Raw genomic sequence first — 19,278 nt, 5'->3', positions numbered from 1 at the left:
TCGGTCTGCTTTCAGTCTATAGGCATTTATTTATGTGAGCAAGGAAGATTTGCATGCATTATTTTGCTGAAAACTTTAAGTGTATTATGAGCATGTCTTGTCCTAATATAATCATATGAAAACAATCCTATTCCTAACTTTCTAAAAATATTTAATGCCCATCATGATTGAACTCTATGAAATACTTTCTGCCATCTGTTGGACTAAATGATTTTTCTTTGACTTATGAATATCTCAAATTGTATTATTTGCAATGTTAAATTCCCATTCCTGAAGAATCCCAGACTGGTTATAATGCATTCTACTTTTTTGCTGGGCTTGGAATGCTAGTGTGTTTTCGATTTTCCCATTGATGCTCATGACTAGAACTTGGGTTCCTTTCTCATAATTTCTGACTTGGTCATTACACTTTATAAGTCCTTTTATTAACTATTAACTACTTCTACATGTTTAAAGTTGGAATGATTCTGTCTAAACCTGGAATTCACCAGTGAAATCAATTCTTGCAGGTTTACCAGTTTTTATTTCTAAAGGAATCCACTTCATTCCTTTATTACCATAGATTTTATTTCCATGTTCATGTTTTGCTTCATCTGTTTGCATCTCTGCACTCACTGAAAGTTGCTACTTTGTAAGAATGTAACATACTCAAATACTTTGAGAATACTTCCTCATTTTTTTTCTTGAGGTCACATCAAGTGAATTCCCTCCCCGGTGACCCTCAGGTGTTTCCTCCAGGTCTCTGCCAAGCTGTGGGTTTTGTGGGAGCTCACTTCACATGTCTTCCTGGTTGCCGTGGCCTGTCATCTGGGGCTGCACAGCAGCGGAGGGCTCTACTCTTGCATTATGAAGTGTGGGCTTTACCCCTCGGAGCTCCACTGTGGCTTCTGTGCAGGGCCAGGCCTGTAGACACAGAACCCCTCCCTCCTGAGCTACAGGACGCCACACTTAGAACACGTGTAGGACTTGGCGTGGAGATGTCCTGGGCCTCATGTCGGCCTGTTCCCTTTTCCATGGAGCTTGCTCTGGTTGTGTCCTGAGGCATGATTGGCTGTGTTCCCTGAACACAGTGAGGGCCTTTCCCGTGGAGTGCAGGGCTGCCACCACTTGCCGTAGTGATTTTTTTCACCCAGATGGGGGTTGTCTTGTTTTCAGGCATTCCTTGAAATTTGATGACCCTAACCCCGACTCACTTCGATGCTCTTACCCTCCCTGTGTTTGAAATGGAAGGAAAACGCTCACTAAGGCGTGTGCTTTTTCCCTAGTATCATGTGACTTTTATTAAAAAATTGGATTCAACTGGACTCAGAACTGAGATGACAAATCTGAGTAGAGCACTGAAGTTACTTTAAGCACTTCCCATTTTCATGAATCTGTTCAGTGTCACTTTAGATGTAGAATGGCATTTCAAATTTTAAGTCAGAATTTCCTCCATTTTGATATCAGCTTTGTAGCAAAGAGTATTGAAGACCCAAAGTTTATTCCCTTTATCTAAAAATCTTACTGCTATCTAAAATCATGGCCCTGGGTTTAGAAATAGGAGTTAAAATGCACGTGTACAGTTTAAAAACATAATCACATAAGTTGAACAGGCTGCTTTTACTAAATGGCTTCTCAATTTTTGGAGCCTGTCGATGCCTACAGGTGTGACGTGAGCTGGACACAGGACACAGAATTAGGAATGTGGTACTGGTCAGAGTGGGTGAGGTGACGGGCATCTCCTATTTGGTGTAATTTTCCACCCACATGGGTTTATAGTAGCTTAAAGGCCATTCTGCTGAAAGGTAACAAAGTGAGATAGTGCTACCTTTCCAATTTTGGAAAACCTAGTTTTTGAGGCATCTAGCATAGTTCTCAGCAAATTCTGATGGATTTGATTCTTCATTCACTTGTTTTCTGAACTCGCATGACTTGCCAAGCCCCAGGCATGGGGGTGGGAGTGCAGGGGTAGGCCATCCTGGGCCTTGCTTTTAGTGAGCCAAGTGCTCGGTGTTGGTGGAAAGATATATAATAATCAAATAGCCACCAAGTAAATCTAGAATCACGATTGTGAGTTCCAATAGTCCTGAAGCCCTTCTGTAGAGCATTTCATGGGAGTACTTGACAGCTGGGTTCCTTGGGAGGGGAGTGGGCATGAGAGGAGGTTTCCTGGAGGTGACTTGGATGGAATGTGAAGCAGGAGTAGGGTGCTCCAGGTGGAGGGAACAGCGTGGTGAAAGGTCTTGTGGCAGGAAGCAACATGGCCTTCTGGAGATAACATAGCCTGGAGGGGTGTGGGCCATAGTGCATCTTGCAAGACAATGGAAGGGCAGGACGTGTGAATTTTGTTTTTGCACTGATGAGAAACCCATTAGCTTGCTGAACTAGTCTGTCACTCTCCTAGCCTTTTGAATGGATCCTCTCAGGCCACACACAAGGTCTTGAGTGTGTCCAAAGGTTCCCAAGGAGAATGAGTACATCCCTGGGTGGAGAGTTGTGTTCCCCGTGTAGGAAGTCGGCCTCCCTCCGTCCACCGCACGGGGAGAGCAGCAAGGGGCAAGGCCTCGGCCTGGTATTTTCAGAGGAACTTTTTCCTCTACCAATAAATCTTCAGGGGAATTTTTAGAAGAACTAAAACCAAAGGACAGTACATTCTTGTCTTCCTGTGCTTTTCGACTTGGGACAGTTCCTCCCTCTCCCCCGCAGGAGATAAGTTATGATTAGTTATGTAGAAAAATGTCAGAAATAACAGGCCTTAAAATAGTCAGCCTTGACATTCCCCCTCATCATGAGACTTCCTAGTTTCAAGTCTTCAGTAGAGTTTAAGAAAGGCTCTTGTTTTTGTTTTTACCCAACAGCTTCCAACTAAAGCTGAAAGCACACGTTTCAATTTGGGTAAAAATGCTCAACAGAGAATTCATGCCCACTGACTAGGTGACGGATCCAGAACAGCATCAGAGTTTAGCCTGGGGTGTGATCATGTGCCCTGTAAAGCTTGGCACTTCCCTTTGTGAAGATAATGTAACCGTAGCTGCAAGTCAAGAGTGAGTTTTTCCTTGGTTGTAGAAGACTTTGTTCTCTCTCCTAAATCTGGGCACAGTCTGAATCTAGGGCAGGGCTGTGAGGGTTGTCTGGTCACAGTGCCTTTGGCTACCCCAGGGCTGTCCCTCACTAGTCCAGGCAGGATCTGCTGCTGGGTCAAAAGAGCCCGACTTCTCAAGCCAGCAGTCCCCTGCCTCAGACTGTGGTCTCTATCAGCACTCGGGATGTGTTTGAATGAAGCATTCCATATTTTATCAAGTACTTGGCATTCACAGTGTGGTCTCCTGTGTATAATGGGCTGGCACTGGCTCAGCTCAGGATAGTCTCAGGCCTACTCCACATAACCTCTGAAGTCTCTCGGATGGTATGAGGAAGTCAGTGGAGTCTGCATCTTGGGTCACAGTAGTTTTCTTTGTTCAGGCAAATGAAAGTTCAGTAGAAAGTTTTAAAATGTAAAAGGATAGGGGATGCTGTGGTTTGGATCTGTAACATCCCCCTGAAGACCTATGTGTTGAAGGCTTGGTCTCTGGCTTAGTGCTCATGGGAGGTGTTGGAACCTTTAAGAGGTGGAGCCTAGCGGGAGGTCTTTAGGTCATTGGGAGCATTCCACTGAAAGGGATCATGAAACCCCAGTTCCTTTCTGGTTTTCTTACTGGCCACGGGGTAGATGAGTTTGTTTTGCCATGTGCTCCTTATATTACTTGATGCTTCACCAGAGTGAAAAGTGCCAACCAATCTTGGACTGAAACCTCTAAGACTGAGGTAAGTCGGTTATCTCAGATATTGGTTACAGTAATAGAGAGCTGACTTACAGATGCTAAAGAAAGGCCTAAAGACCTTCAGAGGAGAGTTCCTTTTGATTTGGACCTTAAAGAATGGGTAGGATTTAGCCTGGTGCAGAGAGCTCTCCAGAAGGAAGAGGAAAGTCAGGGCCTAAAGAGCAGAGGTGGGCCAAGTAAGGTGGACACAGAGGTCCTGCTACAGGAAGGCAACCCTGACCCTGGAAGGTGAGTCAGGTCAGATGTCTTTATCCCCACAGTCTGTGATATGGGTTAGTGTCATCAACAAAATGAGTATAGAAAGAGACATCAAGTGGAACTGCAGATGGGGTTGGAAAGACTCCTGGGGGCAGTGGCTCTCAACCAGGAGGGCAGGGCTGCCTTTGATATCTAGTGATGTCTGTCACAGTGGACAGTGGCCACTGCTAGTATTTGGTAGTAGAAACAAGGGTCTCTGCTGAACATCCCACAGTTCACAGGACAGACTATGGCCCCAGATACCTCCAAAACCAAGTGTATGTGTCCCCAATGTCAACAACTGAGGTTGAGAAAGCTCAAGTGGCTGGTATATTAGGTTTGGATCTGTAATGTCCCCCTGAAGATCTATGTGTTGAAGGAGGGACCAGAAAGCCTCCTTTAAAAAAAAAAAAAAAAAAAAAAAAAAAAAAAAACTCTTTGCCTTGTGTGGTTAAACATTAGTAACTAAGATTTCTAAGCACAGGAAGACAAAAATGTGCTCTGCTGCCCAGTGGAGCTGGGTATTTCCAACTGCAGCCTATTAGTTGCCCTTGGGCACAACTCTTGCTCTCAAATCCAATATTGGCTACTTCAGGACTCCTCAAGAGAACTGAGGACACACACATGCCTCGAAATTTTTCCATGGGCAATCAAAAGCCTGTTGGGCAAAGTTATGTTTCTGCTCTCAACGTGTATCCCATTTGGCCACCACTCGGTGCCAAGCATTGTGAGAAGTTGTCACTTTGATTTCAGATGTGCTGGCAGCTGTTTACAAATTAAAGAAAATGAGTAAATTGAACGAGAGGAAATGGCTCGGAGGTCTGGTGCCTTTTCTCATCCACTGGGCAGGTGGATTAAAACTCGAGGCTGGGCCCATACACCTGCATGTTCTCTGGTCCCTAATACTTGGTGGCCGCACCTATTCCGCCCATAGGAATTTTTCCTTTCTTGGAATCTTGACTTAATGAAGAGAACATTGAAAGCAAGTGTGTGTGTGTGGAGGGGGGCAGATCACAGGACTGAGTTGGAGGTCCTCTGATGTCATCCTGGCTCAGATCCTAGCTGTTATCTTGGACTCATCTGTTTCAGGGACTCATTACTGAAGAGCACAGATAAGGTTGAACTGGATCATCTTTAATCCTTTCTGTAACACAGCAACAAGTGGCTCCATCATCTTAGCTTCTAAATAGGGTTTTTCCTTCTTTGGTTTTCATAGAAAACTCTGCTCCAGTCACCAGCGGTTTGCCATCTCTGAATTACGGAAATAGAGGAGCTTCAGATCCCAAAAGAATCTATCTTTCTTTCTCCACGTGCCCAGCATCTCCTAGTGGTAAAGGCGGTGATGGGAGCTAGCAACTCAGAACACTGAGATGCATTCTGCTTTCCCGAGGGAAAGTCGGTGCTGGTAAAACAACTAGAAATCCCTGGATAAGAAATAAAATGCCATTGTTCAGGGACAGTCCTGGGGAGATCTCACTGGCAGAGTCACTAATGCAGTAAGAGCCCAAAAATTTCCTTCTGTCAGCTTCCGGGCTGAGATTGCTACCACAAACAATGTGGGGAATAGCAGGAAGTCCCCTGGAGAGGCATTTTCTGAGACGCAGCTCTTTTTGCCACAAATGCTCTATGGGGGGGCGCGGGTAAGTTAGAATTCTCAGTTGGAAGCAGAAGAGTGGCTGTTGTTTCAACCTCTGCTATGTGTTGAGTTAAAAGTGCCTGATGCCTAAGTGACACCCCAAAGCATTTTTTTTTAATATTTTTTAGTTCTCGGCGGACACAACATCTTTGTTGGTATGTGGTGCTGAGGATCGAACCCGGGCCGCACGCATGCCAGGCGAGCGCGCTACCGCTTGAGCCACATCCCCAGCCCCCCAAAGCATGTTTAAATTGGGGGGGAAAAACGGGAGTCTCTGGGGCTGCACCTAGGAATCTGTTACCTAAAGATTCAGATTGCATCCTTCTGTTGAGGTTGAAAATGGCTGTTCTTGCAAAGTGTTGATCAGGTGCATGACTCTTTGTGCATTTAAGGAACTGAACTTAGTTCATGTTCTTACTGTATTTGATTTTGATTCAGCAAGTTTCAATAAATCCAGAGGCAAATAATGACATTTTCAAACATATAATGCTAGCAATTGTCAAAAAAGACTCTAAAGTTGTCAGAAAAGATAACTGCCTATAGAAGCTTCTAAGGCTTTTGTTTTTGAGAGAAGTTGGCTGAGAAATTGCCTAATATCTCACCTCGGTGTCTAAGATTCAGTGATTTGGTTGCCAATTTGAAGCTGAAAATAATCTTTCAACAGGCAATAAGACAAGTATTCATGCTTATACAGTAATTTTAGTATCTTCATTTCCTTGAAAATAAAAACAAATATCTTCAAACTGTTCATGCTGTGCAGATGGGCTCTTCGTGACCAGTTCGCTTTGGCCCAATCACATTTTTCTCTTCTTACACCTTGGGATTGATTTAATATAGAAATACAGCTACGTTTGGGTTGTCCCATGCATGTATGTACCTATGTCTGCACACAGGCTTATATTCTATCCCTGTGTTCATTGGACCATAGATCCATATGGAACTGATTCTTAAAAGTCCACAAATTCTTATTAACACTTCTTTGTACTGGCAAACAAACTCGAGCATATTTTCATCTAATGTGTTCAGGGTGCACTTATGATTCAGCTTGCAAACTGGAAATAGCAGAAGTGCCGTCAATCAAGAGCAGTGTAAGCTGGTCCCTCAAGTCTTTCCAGGGGGCTTTCCTTTTATTAAATTAATCCTCAACCCACTGCTGCCCCACCAGACTTAGCTTTTGTTGGAGAGAGAACCGACTCCAGCTGGAGCTATTACCCAGAGGGAGGTTTAGGGCTGCCTCCCACTTAGATCTGCCACGTCTGGCGACCCTGGGATATGGCTCTCCCAGAGTGCACTGGCCCAGAGCATGCTGTTAATGCTCACACTTTCTCTGAGACTTTGTCATCCCTTTCCCATCTTCTTCCAGAGCCAGGAGAGCTAAATACTGACACATACCCTCCACAAACACTGCTGCTTCCCTGTAAGCATGGGTTCATGCAAGGACCCTTCTGAGAAGGGACTCTAGAGCTCTGGATTTCTAATGTGCAAGGGAGCCAGCCTATGGCTCACTACCAGGGTTTCCCTCTTCCAGAGAAGAGAGGTACATCCCTGACTGGCACCAAGTTCAGAAAGAGTAAGGATCAGGGTGGAGCTGAAGGAAAGAGGTCTCATTCACACACTCTGCAGACTTGCTGGCTTCCTCATTTAAAAGACAGCAGATCACAGGGGAAGGTCTTGGTGAGCTGTGCACGGATGCTTAAACACATGCATTTCATCTCTGGCTTTAGGAAATGCTCATTCTTTGGCACAGAAACTGAAGCCTTGAGGACACCCTGGTGGGTAAGCCGGTGGGAGAGCCAGCAGACAGGGAAGGGCTGCCTGAAGGAAGCCCAAGCTGGCCTCAGGTCCCAGCCACTCTCCTTAGGGGAAGTGGCAAAAGTGATTTCAGTTCCACATTTAATCAGAAGCAAAACAAAGGCAGAAAGAAGCAGCTTTTAATTGAATTTTAACTCACATCTGTTCTCTGCAGCTTTGCTCCACTTTTTTTCCTTGATAATAGATACATAGGTTTTTGCGAAGTCATAGGCATCTTGCTATTTAAGTTGGTATTTCTAATGAAGCTGTTCACTGACTTGCTACAATCTTTTCCTGAATGTCAAGTGTAATATGGAGCACCCCCCTCCCTTTTAGGGGATGAAAACTTAAAAACAGCTGTCTGAATGGTTCAGCTGTTTAACTATGTTTTAAAAGGCCAAAATGTTTTCTAAACATGTACTCATATGACCCAGCAATTCCACTGACTTACCCAAGTGAAATGAAAACTTGTGCTCAGGTTTAAAAAAAAAAAAAAAAAAAAAAAAAAACTCCACAGCTCTATTTGTAATCTCCCAAACTGGACAGCAGCCAGATGTCTTTCATCTGGGGAATGCCTAAAGCTGTGATACAGCCATACTATGTGGAATACCACTTACCACTAAAGGAGTGAACGATAATACAAGAATAGGACTGGATTGTAGATGAATACTGCTAAGTGAAGGGAAAAAGCCAGATGCAGAAAGGCTGAATCCTGACACATACCCTCCACAAACACCTGCTGCTTACCTGTAAACATGGGTTCATGCAAGGACCCTTTGAGAAGGATCTGCTAATCACTAGTGATTTCCATTGGTGACATTCTTGGAAGAACTTCAAGAAACAGAAAACAGGTTAATGACTGCCCAGGGCTGGAGGGAAAGGGGACTGAGGGGGCTGGTTTGGATGATGACCTGTCCTTCTCATGATGTAGTTGATGAATGTACATTCATCAAATCTGCAGAAGTGTGGTTGAGCGGCGGGAGTGGGGGCTCTTACCCAGGACTACCTGCTTGAGGCATCAGAATTACTTCTGCTAAAGTGATTGGGCCCTGTCCTCTAGGGGCTTACCTCTAACCACTGTAACTTGGGACTTAATGAAGATTGAGCAAAGACTGAAGGCCCCAGAATGTAATGAGAACTATGCATCTAACTCCATATAACCTTGTAAAGTCTAGATGAATGTGTTATCTGGTCTCTTTCCCTTTCTCCTCACTCAGATTCTGTGCTATCTACCTTGATCATACTGTGCTAATCTGTAATAGGTAGTCATTTCTAGTGTTGTATTGAAGTCCTGACTAACTTGCTGAAGGCTGTTTGAGGGCACTTTCATAAATACTGTTCCTACTGGCTGCTAGCTTTATGAATAACCTGGGAAAGTCATGCACTCTGTCCTTGAACTTGGCTTCCCTTTCATTTGCCCTAAAATCTGTGCCTTATGTAATTTTCCTCTTTGTGTGAGTTCTGTGACCCTGCAGGGAGAGGAATGCATGAGTTTTCTAGAGATGCCATAACAAAACATCTCAGAGTAAGCACTTATTCAAGAGAGTTGTGTCAGTTCTAGAGGCTTGAAGCCTGAGGTGGTCAGCAGGGTTGGTTCCTTCTAAGGCCTCTTCTCTAGCTTGTAGAGGGATGCAAGGACTCTTTTTTGATGTGTGGAAGCTGTCGCCTCTATCCCTGCCTTGAACTTTGAGTAGCATTCTTCCCAGGTGTGCCTGTCTGAACTTTCTACAGGACAGCAGTCCTACTGGATTAGGAATCCACCTTATTGCAGGGGTGACCTCATCTTAAGTATATGGGCAATGACCTTATTTTCTAAATGAAGTCACATCCTGATGTACTGAAGCTTAGGACTTAATATATGGATTTTCAGGAGACACTGTTCTGCCTGGAGCAGGGTATATTAATTCTTCACAGGAAGGAGAGTCAGCTACCTTGAGGTGTGAGCTGAAGTCTCTCCTCACCTTCAAATATCTGACGAAGTTAAATATCTCCCAAGGCTGAAGCATAATAGACCCCTGTAAGCCTACATCTTGAAGGTGACATCAGGAAGCAGACTGTGACTTAGCCTCTATACTCTGAAGAAAGGTTAAGATACATTTTTGTAGAATCTATATGTAGGCTTAAGATGAAATGACTTTTTCCCCTCAATGCTGGAGATTAAACTCGGGGCCTTAAAGTCAGGGCCTCACGCATGCTAGGCAAATGCTCAAGATGAAATAACTTTTGAAAGGAAATTTGAAGTCTGTTAGTGTTGTGATCCAGTTTTAACAAGCCCTGTTTGAGTGCTATACATAGCGCTGGTAGTTGACTTCCCATGTATGATGTATTGAACAAAGAGATATTTTATGGTGTGACTGTGAGCTTCCACTTTAGATCATCAGTTTACTTCAGCTAAAGTTCTGGAAGGTCTAAAGTAAAGACACTGGCGGGGGGAGGGGGAATCTCTGCTACAAAATTTTTGAAGGTGTTGCACTGGGAGTCGGTCTCAAACACTGGTCTAATCCAGATACACTGAAAAGGCCATCCAGCATGCCTCATTGGAAGACATGGGTGACACTGGTGTGAACTGGTGGTTACTGGTCCCAGCTACCGTGTCATTTATGCCCACAGCCACAGATGGAGCATGTTGTACTTGAGGGGAAAGTTGAAATAGTATTTATTTTGTATACTTTGACCATTTAGAAAGAAAAAAATTAATGCATATTGCATATAGGTTTCCTTTAAAATTCAGACAATACCTGTTGATGCTCGTGACAACATGGGGGTAGCTAAGCATGGGAAGAGATGAATTGCATCATATAGTAAAAGAAATGGGAGTTTAGATGAATTCTGTAAGATTCTGGGTGTTCATAGTTCTGATTTATAGAAATGATAATATAGCAATATCTTCATTTTCTACTTGAGGATGTAGCATTTAAAACTACGTAAAAATTCCTTGACTTCTTCCTCAGCAGATTGAATCACATTGCTTCAGTTGGAATGATAACAGTAGTATTAAATGTTAGAGACCGTGGCTTAAAACTTTGGGGCTGTAAGGGTCAGGGTTCCTCAAAGAAATAGAAGCAGTAGGATATGTATCGTTCCTCAGTATCTGAGGGGAATCAGTTCCGTGGACCTCATGGATACCAGAATCTGCAGAAGTTTGAAATACCTTATGAGGTGATACCTTATTTGCATATAACCTATTGCACCTTCTCATGAATACTTGCGATCATCCTTAGATGACCTCTAATGCCAAATACAATGTAAATGCTGCATGAGTACTTGTCATACTCTATTGCTCAGGGAATAACAAAGTCCATTTTGCTTCGTATAGATGCAGTTTTTAAAATGACTCTGTACTAAAAGTGGTCAAATCCTCAGATGCAGCACCTGTGGATATAGAGATCCAGATCCAGCTGTATATCTACAGAGAAATTTAAGTAACTGGCTCTCACATGGGTGCTAGTAAGCCTGAAATCCACACAGCAAACTGGCAAGGTAGAGATTTAGGTTGGGTTGTTATCACAGTCCTGGGTCGGAGGCCTTGAGAGGTATATTTTTCTGCTTTTGTGGTACTGGGGATTAAACCCATGGCCTTGTGTATCCCCAAGCCCACGGCCTTGTATATTCTAGACAAGTGCTCTATCCCTGAGCTACATCCCAAGTCTAAGCGTGTTTCTGCTCTTAAGATCTTTAGCTGATTGAGAGCTCCCCACATTATTAAAGGTAACTCATTTTGCCCAGTCTATGGTTTTAGGCATTATCTACAGCTTTAGAAATGCCCTTATAGCAACATCTTGAGAGCATTTGTTCAAACAACCCGGTCGACGTATGTTCACTCTTCAGTGTTCTCAGACGTTGCATTCTCAATGGAGCACAGATGTTCAGGGAGGCGACATGCTCATGAAAATGGCACTTGGTTTTGGCTGCTTGCCCTTTGATGGTTGTCCCAAGACCAATGAGTTACCCTGCCTCCCTGTCTAGCAAATAGTGCCACAAAAACGCTGAAGTTTGAAACTAAATCCAACCAAGAGATATAAATTACCATGACCAACTTGTGTTTGACATGTGTAAAAGGCTTTTTTCAAATAATGTGATGTAAAACTGATAGATGTTAAAAATGAAAAGTTAATGATTTTCTTTTCTCTTCCTTGGCCTGTTTCATTTGGAAGCACTGTTGAATCACAAGTCTATGCCATTTCATGTGGATTTAATTATCTTACCAAAGAAATCCATATGATATTATTTTAACTCAAAAAAAAAAAATCAACCTGTAATGACAGGAAATCCGGGACCTCTTTATTTAGTCTCTAACAATTGGTTCCAGCTTCACAGACCAAGAAAACACTCATAAAATTTGTGACAGCTACAATAATACTGCCTTGGCTAGAGTATGCTCAAATATTAGCTGATCAGGGGATTGATTTGATGCTACAAGACATTTAAAAACACACATTCACCCACCATTGTGGACTTGATGGTTTTTCTTACGCTCAGCAACTATGAAAATGCCAGCAAATGCCACATAATAAGTTCTTTGCATTTTTGTTTTCTTTCTCAGATACTGTCTCTGCCAAAACAACCACTACAAAGACTCACTTTGTGTCAGACTTAAAACGCTCTGGAAAGGGTGTAGCGTGCTAATGGGTTTCTCCAGTGACTAAAGACCAGACTAGTCTAAACCAGTAGTCTAAAGAGTTGTGTTCTGTGTCTAGACACCATTTGCAAACAACTCATCCAGATCCCAATTGCTGAGCCCTATGCCCAGACATTGACATTCAGTAGGTCTGGTGCAGGGCCCGAGAATTCGTATTTCTGACAAATTCTTAGATTGGGACCATACTTTGTGAACCACTCTCCTGTATCTGTGATAGAATATCTGTGATAGACAATGAGAGGAAGTTGAATTGACTGCCTTCATAAGCCCTAGATATTTTGGATCATCTATTTTATTCATCTGTTAGTTGAGTTCATTTTGTTTTTAATGAGATTAATGGAGCTAGATTTTCAATAAACTGCAAACAAGACATTACAACCTATCGGGAGGGGGTACACATCCCCAGCCCTATTTTGTATTAGAGATGAGGTCTCAGTTGCTTAAAGCCTTGCTAAATTTCGAGGCTGGCATTGAACTCGTGAACCTCCTGCCTCTACCTCCTGAGCCACTGGGATTACAGGCGTGCACCACTGCGCCCAGCCTACAATCTAATTTTTAAAGTAAAAAACATGCAAGGAAAAGTTACATAATATTGCAGACTAATAGTATATGACGATGTGCCCTAATGCTTCAGGCTTTCCTCACGCCTTCAGTGAGCCAACCTATAAAAGGAAGGAAATTAATCCTGGCTTGATCCACGGTGGACCAAAATCAAAGGAGCACATTTCCTTTTGGGGGCTATTATCAGAAATGCTAGGGTGAATTTCTGGCTCAGGCTTATACTTTGCAAGTCAGCAGTTGACTTATCTGATCGAGCATGAAATTGAAGCAATCTGCCTCCCAGATGAAGGACCAGTTAGATGAAGGACCAGTTTGTGGGATCTGGGCCCAGGACACTGCTAGGCGCCCATGTGAATGACAGGCTCTGATGCCTCTATTTGCATCCTGGTTGGGCAGCCCTGTTCTCCTAATCGGTGGGTGGGATTCTCTTCTGATTCCTGGCCCAGCAGAGATGTCCTTTGTCCTTTCCTAAAACCTTACAGAGCAGTCTTACTGTGGCATTGATAAGCTGTCTTAGGTCTCGGGGAGCTCCTGGCCCCCTGACATCACTGAGGATGACTTCCCTCTTATTTTCTGGAGGTCAGTGCCCTGTCTACATCATAGAATTCTCTGCCCCTGGCTGTGGTCTTGGGGACCCTGGTAACTAGTCTTCCTCACAGCTGTCTGGTGCTGGAACCAATTCCAAGAAAACATATGCAGAGTCCTGTAGAATCTGAAGTCTCATCCTTCAGACAGTGTCCTTGAATGCCTTTGGCTCCCTTGATGGAAAACCTGTTGCTACTTTACTGTCCTTGAGGCCTGGCTTTCAAAGCCCCTCCCCATGGAGCAAGTGTTTCTAAGGGAGCTCTGCCTGGCCTCACGGGATGTTTTGTCCCTCCTTTGTGTTGGGCTCATGTCCCTGTCACTTTTCCCCTATGAGTTGGGTTTGCAGGACCCATAGTCTGTTGCCCAGATTCCTACTTAGATCTTAACCTTGGGGCTATGGGAGGTTACCTCTCCCCAGCTAGAGTCTGAGCTCCTGAAGGAAATGCTTGTTCTTTACCTTCAATATTTCCCTTCATGCCTGGCCCAGTGCAGGGTGCTCAGCAAGTGTTTGTTGAATGACAGCTACAGGAACAGATTTCAAAATGCAGAAAATCACTTTGCCTATCCTGCATTAGAATGACGCGTTAAAATCTGGCATTATCCTAGGGTTGATGACTGCTTAAGAAAAAGGAGTTCAACTGCTAAAAATAACACCTGACTGCAATTTCTGTGAAGAAATGTTTGGACTTTGTGCTTCATTTGACTCAATTTACTAGCTGTGTGATGTCCATTAACAACTCTTAAATTATCATTTTATAGACAGCAGATTTATCTACTTTGCAGCGGTGTTACAAACATTAAAGCAACAGATGGATACATGCCAAAGATAAATCAACTCCTGGTAGGTCTACTGGCATCTGAAGTATAGGAGGTACTCAGAAAATGGTCTTCTTCCTTTGTGGTGTAACTCGTATTATTGCCAAGTGTACCATTGTAGAGTAAAATGAAGTTAAATTTGGCATGAAGTTAGGAGGCCAGGAGGAGCCTTGTCTTTGGGCAAACTGCAGCAAAGTGCCCAAGACTTCCAGTGGGGCACATGCCTGCCCTTCGTGCAGGGCAGATTCAACTGCTTTCTAGACTGGACTGCTTCAGGGAGAGCTGGGCTATGGGGGAGCCACTCGGGTAAGCAGAAAAAAACAAAAGAATGGAATCAAACAGTTTAGGAACATCTGAGATGAACCCCGATGCAGAGGAAATTTGAAAGGGAAGCAGTTTCTGAGTGAGTAGAGACTGCCGATGCAAGGAAAAAGCGGAATGAAGTGGGTGAGAACACACTCAGGTGCTCCTGAGGGTTGGGGTGGCCAGTAAGGGGTGTACTTGGCAAAGATGGCACTACATGGAGAAAATTCTAGATCCTGCCAATGTGTCCCATCTGAGCATCAGCCACCATGGGAGTCCAGCCCACCTCTGTGGCAGGCACTCTGTTGAGCTTTTTGTGGGAGAGCCTGGGTGTGCAGATGCCCACCTGCAGGGTGTGCCCAGACTCCATCAAGCCCTTCTGGAGAGGCCGAGGACCCACAGTGGGGAAGGGGAGGCACAGCACCTGTCGAATGGGATTGTGTGGTCCAAGTCTGAGCTTGGCTACCTACAGGGGGTGCTCTTTTTGTGCCGGTGGACTAACCAGGTGCTGCTGTACTCTAAGAGGCTAGTGCAGGTTTTTGTTTAACCATTTTCTTAGCTGTCATGATCAAGAAAGGAAAAAATTAGCTCACATTACTAGAGAATTTCTTGAAACCCTGCTGAGTATAAAAGTGGATAGTCGATACCCTGAGTACATGTATGAAGACATGAATGGTGTGGCTATACTTTGTACAATCAGAGATCCCCTATAGGTGTGATATGAATTGTAGTGCGTTGTCATATATAACAAATTAAAATTTTTTTAAAAAAATGAATAGTCATTTATTTTTGTTCTGTTGGTAGCCAACTGGGAAAAGGGCATGTTCAGAAGACTGTTCACCTATGTTCTGTGCTAGCTCCTCTCAAGCCTTTTAGGTACCACCTGTGCAATAACCTGTTGGACTGTGTGGAGGCCAGGATTATGCATCTGATGGACCATCACACAGCTAGTGAGAAGACGGCATTGTGATAGCAGAACAAAATTTAACATTCTGCAGAACACTGGTCCCTTTTAATTCCTAGTAGGTAATTCGGGTGTCAGAATTGGGGTTTTCAGGTCTGGAGAGTGCCAGTTCCTATGCAGGAATCAACTTTTGCCCTGAGGATTTACCCAACTGTGTCTTGTTCTTTGTGAATTTAGGATTTAAAAATTAAATAGGTTTTAAAAATTAGCTGCTACGTTTTTTTTCTTTTTTCTTCCCTTTAATGAAGTAGAGTTCAAAACAAACTTGAAAGTAACATTACAAAAGGGACTGCCTTGGCATGTGAAATGTGTCTTCTGATCAAACCTGGGATGAGCCAGCTCTGCTTTAAGTCTATACAACCTTGACAATTTTATGCATTATCTATCTCCATTAGTGTCTTGTGGTTAAGCAAAGTCACATTGGGCAGGCAAGTCTTGGATAATTTTAAGATCCTTCTAGGTAGAACATAGGACAACATCTGTCCTAAGAACTGACACACAGAAGAGGCATTGATTACCATTAACATGTGGATTTTTATCAGTGATCTGCTTGGGTGGCAGCATAGTGTGGGTCTTAGGGTAGAGTCAAGAAAACAACACGACCTCAATCATTCATTGGCCTCCCCCACACCTTGTGTTTCCCCTTAGCTGACTTGTAAGTTTGTGTTCTCACAGTTGCACCCAAGCAAGAAATGATCAGTGAAGTAAGGTGAATGAAAGAAAAAACATCCATCTCTTTGCTAGAACAAGGAGAACCCCTGAAAACTGCCTGTTTCTTTCACTTCACTTACAGGTTGGAAATAACTTGCAAGATGATTTGTGGTAATCAATCTTTTTAAGCTTGTGGGTTTTGTTTTTTAAAGAATCTGCTTAGTTTATCTTTTTATCCTGACATATTCTCAGTGCCTGATGTTTGATGGGTTTTTGGTAACCAAACACTCCAGGAGGGAGCATCTTTGACCTTACCTTGTTGGGGGAGGGGTGGGATAGGAGAGAAAGGAGTGGTAACATTTCCTAGGAAGTGCGACTGGCTAACCTCTGCTATCAGTGAGGTCTCTTAATAGGATGATAGAAGGATTTCATTACCTTCAGATGAGATTTGCACAAAAGGCTCTTTGGCAGTCTACAGTAGAACATGCTCCTCTGCCAGTGCCACATGAGGTTCTGGGCATCTGATCACCTGGTGGGGTTGAGGGGTGCCGCTCTCTGCACCTCCCTGGCCTAATATTAGATACAGAACTTCCAGGGAATAAACTGAAAATGTTCCTCTAAACACACTAGCGAGCTCATCTTCACGTTAAGTGTAAGCAATCCATAAAGTTGATTTACGTAGAGGATTTTTTTTCCTTGAACATTGCCACTTAACTGGAGAAGCGGGGACCTCCCTGCAGGTTCAAGTGGCAGAGAGCTGTGTGGCCACAACACAAGGGGGGATTTCCCTGCCCCCCCCTTAAGCTGAAGGCCACTGGAACAGGGACAGCAGAGTTCTGAGGTGGTGTCAGGCGGGCCTGTCAGCAGCTGTGAAAGGTAAATTACTAAACTCGGGTAATGAATAATGATGGACGGGGAAACCACACGGGTTCCAGGCAGAGCGCATGTGGTTACTCAAACATAACAAGTCCTATCCAAGTAACTTGGAGAGTGCAGCTTCATTATGAAAAAGTGGTGGGGGAGGAAAGGAGTGGTGGGGGAGGAAAGGAGAGGCAGTTGTGGAAGTAAAGTGCAGGAAATCTCTAGGTCACGGGCTGGGTCACATGGGAACTGATACCTGCATTGTTTCTCTTTCTTGGTCTCTGGAGATGCCAGGGCTGTTTCTGCTGCTGTCTGTGCATCTCTTGTTGGAAGGAGTCATTTGTGCTGGAAAATGGCCACCCTTCTGTCCAGCTACACTGTTTCACATCCCTGAATGTCCTATCTAATAATATAGAGGTACTGACTGGTTCCTGGTTTACCCATGGATAGGCTGCCTATAGGTCAAGTGTTTCTGCCAGGCCAGTCAGCTTGTGCGTAAAACTGAGGTTGTGCGTTATTGGCAGAATTTCATTATTTTAACACGTTATCTTTATGATTCTTAAAGTAAGTGATCAATGTAACTTAAGTTTATAAATTACTATCTTGACTTAAACTTTCACCTATCTTTTGTGTCTACACATCTTATTTGAACTAAGAATTCATAAGCAAGTTCACAAAAGATCTCACTATGGTCTTGTCACTTGTCATTTTCAGCTTTTAATGTAGCTTAACGGCACTGTACAAAGAGTCCTTTTCTTCTGAGGCCAGACTCTGAGCAACCCCACCTAACTGCAAAACTGTCGGTAGTTAAAGATGACTAATGAACTTAGGAGAACCACTTTCATCTCTTACTACAATGTAGACTTGGATTTGTGTAAGAGTAGGTTTGCTGACTTCATAAACCCAGGTAGGTATTCATTTTGGCTAGAAAATTGGGATTACCGTTAAGAAAGATGCATCATGGGGCTGGGGATGTGGCTCAAGCGGTGGCGCGCTCGCCTGGCATGCGTGCGGCCCGGGTTCGATCCTCAGCACCACATACAAACAAAGATGTTGTGTCCGCCGAGAACTAAAAAAAATAAAAATATTAAAAATTCTCTCTCTCACTCTCTCTCCTCTCTCACTCTCTTTTAAAAAAAAAAAAAAAAAAAAAAAAAAAAAAAGATGCATCATGACAATTCACAATAGCTAAACCGTGGAACCAACCTAGATGCCCTTCAGTAAATGAATGGATATGGAAAAAGTGTATGTATACACACACAATGAACTATTACTTGGGAATAAAAGAATTTAATCATGGCATTTGCAGGTAAATGGATGGCATCAGAGAATATAATGCTAAGTGAAGTAAGCCAGTACCAAAAAACCCAGTGCTGAATGTTTTCTGATATAATGAAAACTGATGCATAGTGGGGTTGGGAGGGGGAGCATGGGAAGATTAGATGAACTCTAGATGGGGCAGAGGGGAAGGGAGGGAGCATGGGCGTAAAGAAAGAAAAAAAGAAAAGACAGGGTAATGATATCCATCTCATTCCACCAAGTACATGTATGAAGACAAGAATGGTGTGAATATACTTTGTATATAACTAGAGATATAAAAAGTGCTCTATGTGTAATGTGAATTGTAATTCATTCTGTCATAACAAATTAGAATTTTTAAAAAGGGGGGAACATCATATTTTGCCTATGCGTATAAGAGGACAAATGCCATCTTCTGTCATAATCATTTTATTAAAGGTTATTTTAACACCTTAAAAAGTGCATGAGTGCCTTAGAAGGGAAACACAATATGCCCCCCAAATAACCAAATACAAAGCAGTCTTCAGTTCTTCATTAGGGGAATCTGGGGGGGGGTTCTCTTCCCAGCATTACTGTCTCATTTTTGACAAGCAGGAGTGGTCGTGGTAATGATATGATCCTCAGGAGGAGAAAAAATAAAACCTTTCCATTATATTTATGTGACTTAATAAAGCCTTGTGAGGGACTGAGAGAAGAAACAGCGGTGAAGAGATCCATTATGCAGGCTTACCATTACCCGATTGCAGGTTATGATTTAACCATCTCTGCAAAGCTGTTCTCTGACATCTAATGCTGAGCCTCTGGTCAGAGAGGCCAACACTCAGGAAACCAGATGTGAAGATCAAGGATGAGGTGAAATCCACAGAGCAAGCGAGAATTTCACTTTGAACTTCTGTGCAGGTGACCTCCAGAGAAGCCAGCACTGTTGAAGAGCTGTCCATGCTGGCCTGGGATGCGGGGAAGTTGAAAGAGAAGCACAACAGGAATTGTAGGACCTGGGGGTCCAGCTGCTGCCCCGTGGCCCTGACCACACTGTGCCCTACACTAACCCTGAGAACATGCAAAGCCCACTGCTGCTGCATCGGCTTTCACACAGTGCACAGAATGCCCCTGGCGGCCAGCGCCAGCAGACCTT

The 19,278-nt window shown here is 43.6% G+C and overlaps 1 protein-coding gene across 1 annotated transcript in view; it reads left to right on the top strand.

Moving 5' to 3' along the window:
• The window catches only part of CCBE1 (collagen and calcium binding EGF domains 1), a 199,050-nt gene that overhangs the window by 81,261 nt on the left and 98,511 nt on the right, over positions 1 to 19,278 (top strand). The window lies entirely within an intron of this gene.

Source organism: Spermophilus citellus, assembly GCF_964194105.1.
Source record: "Spermophilus citellus genome assembly, chromosome: 12".
Classification (NCBI taxonomy): domain Eukaryota; kingdom Metazoa; phylum Chordata; class Mammalia; order Rodentia; family Sciuridae; genus Spermophilus; species Spermophilus citellus.
This window is presented reverse-complemented; position numbering and strand designations above follow the sequence as displayed.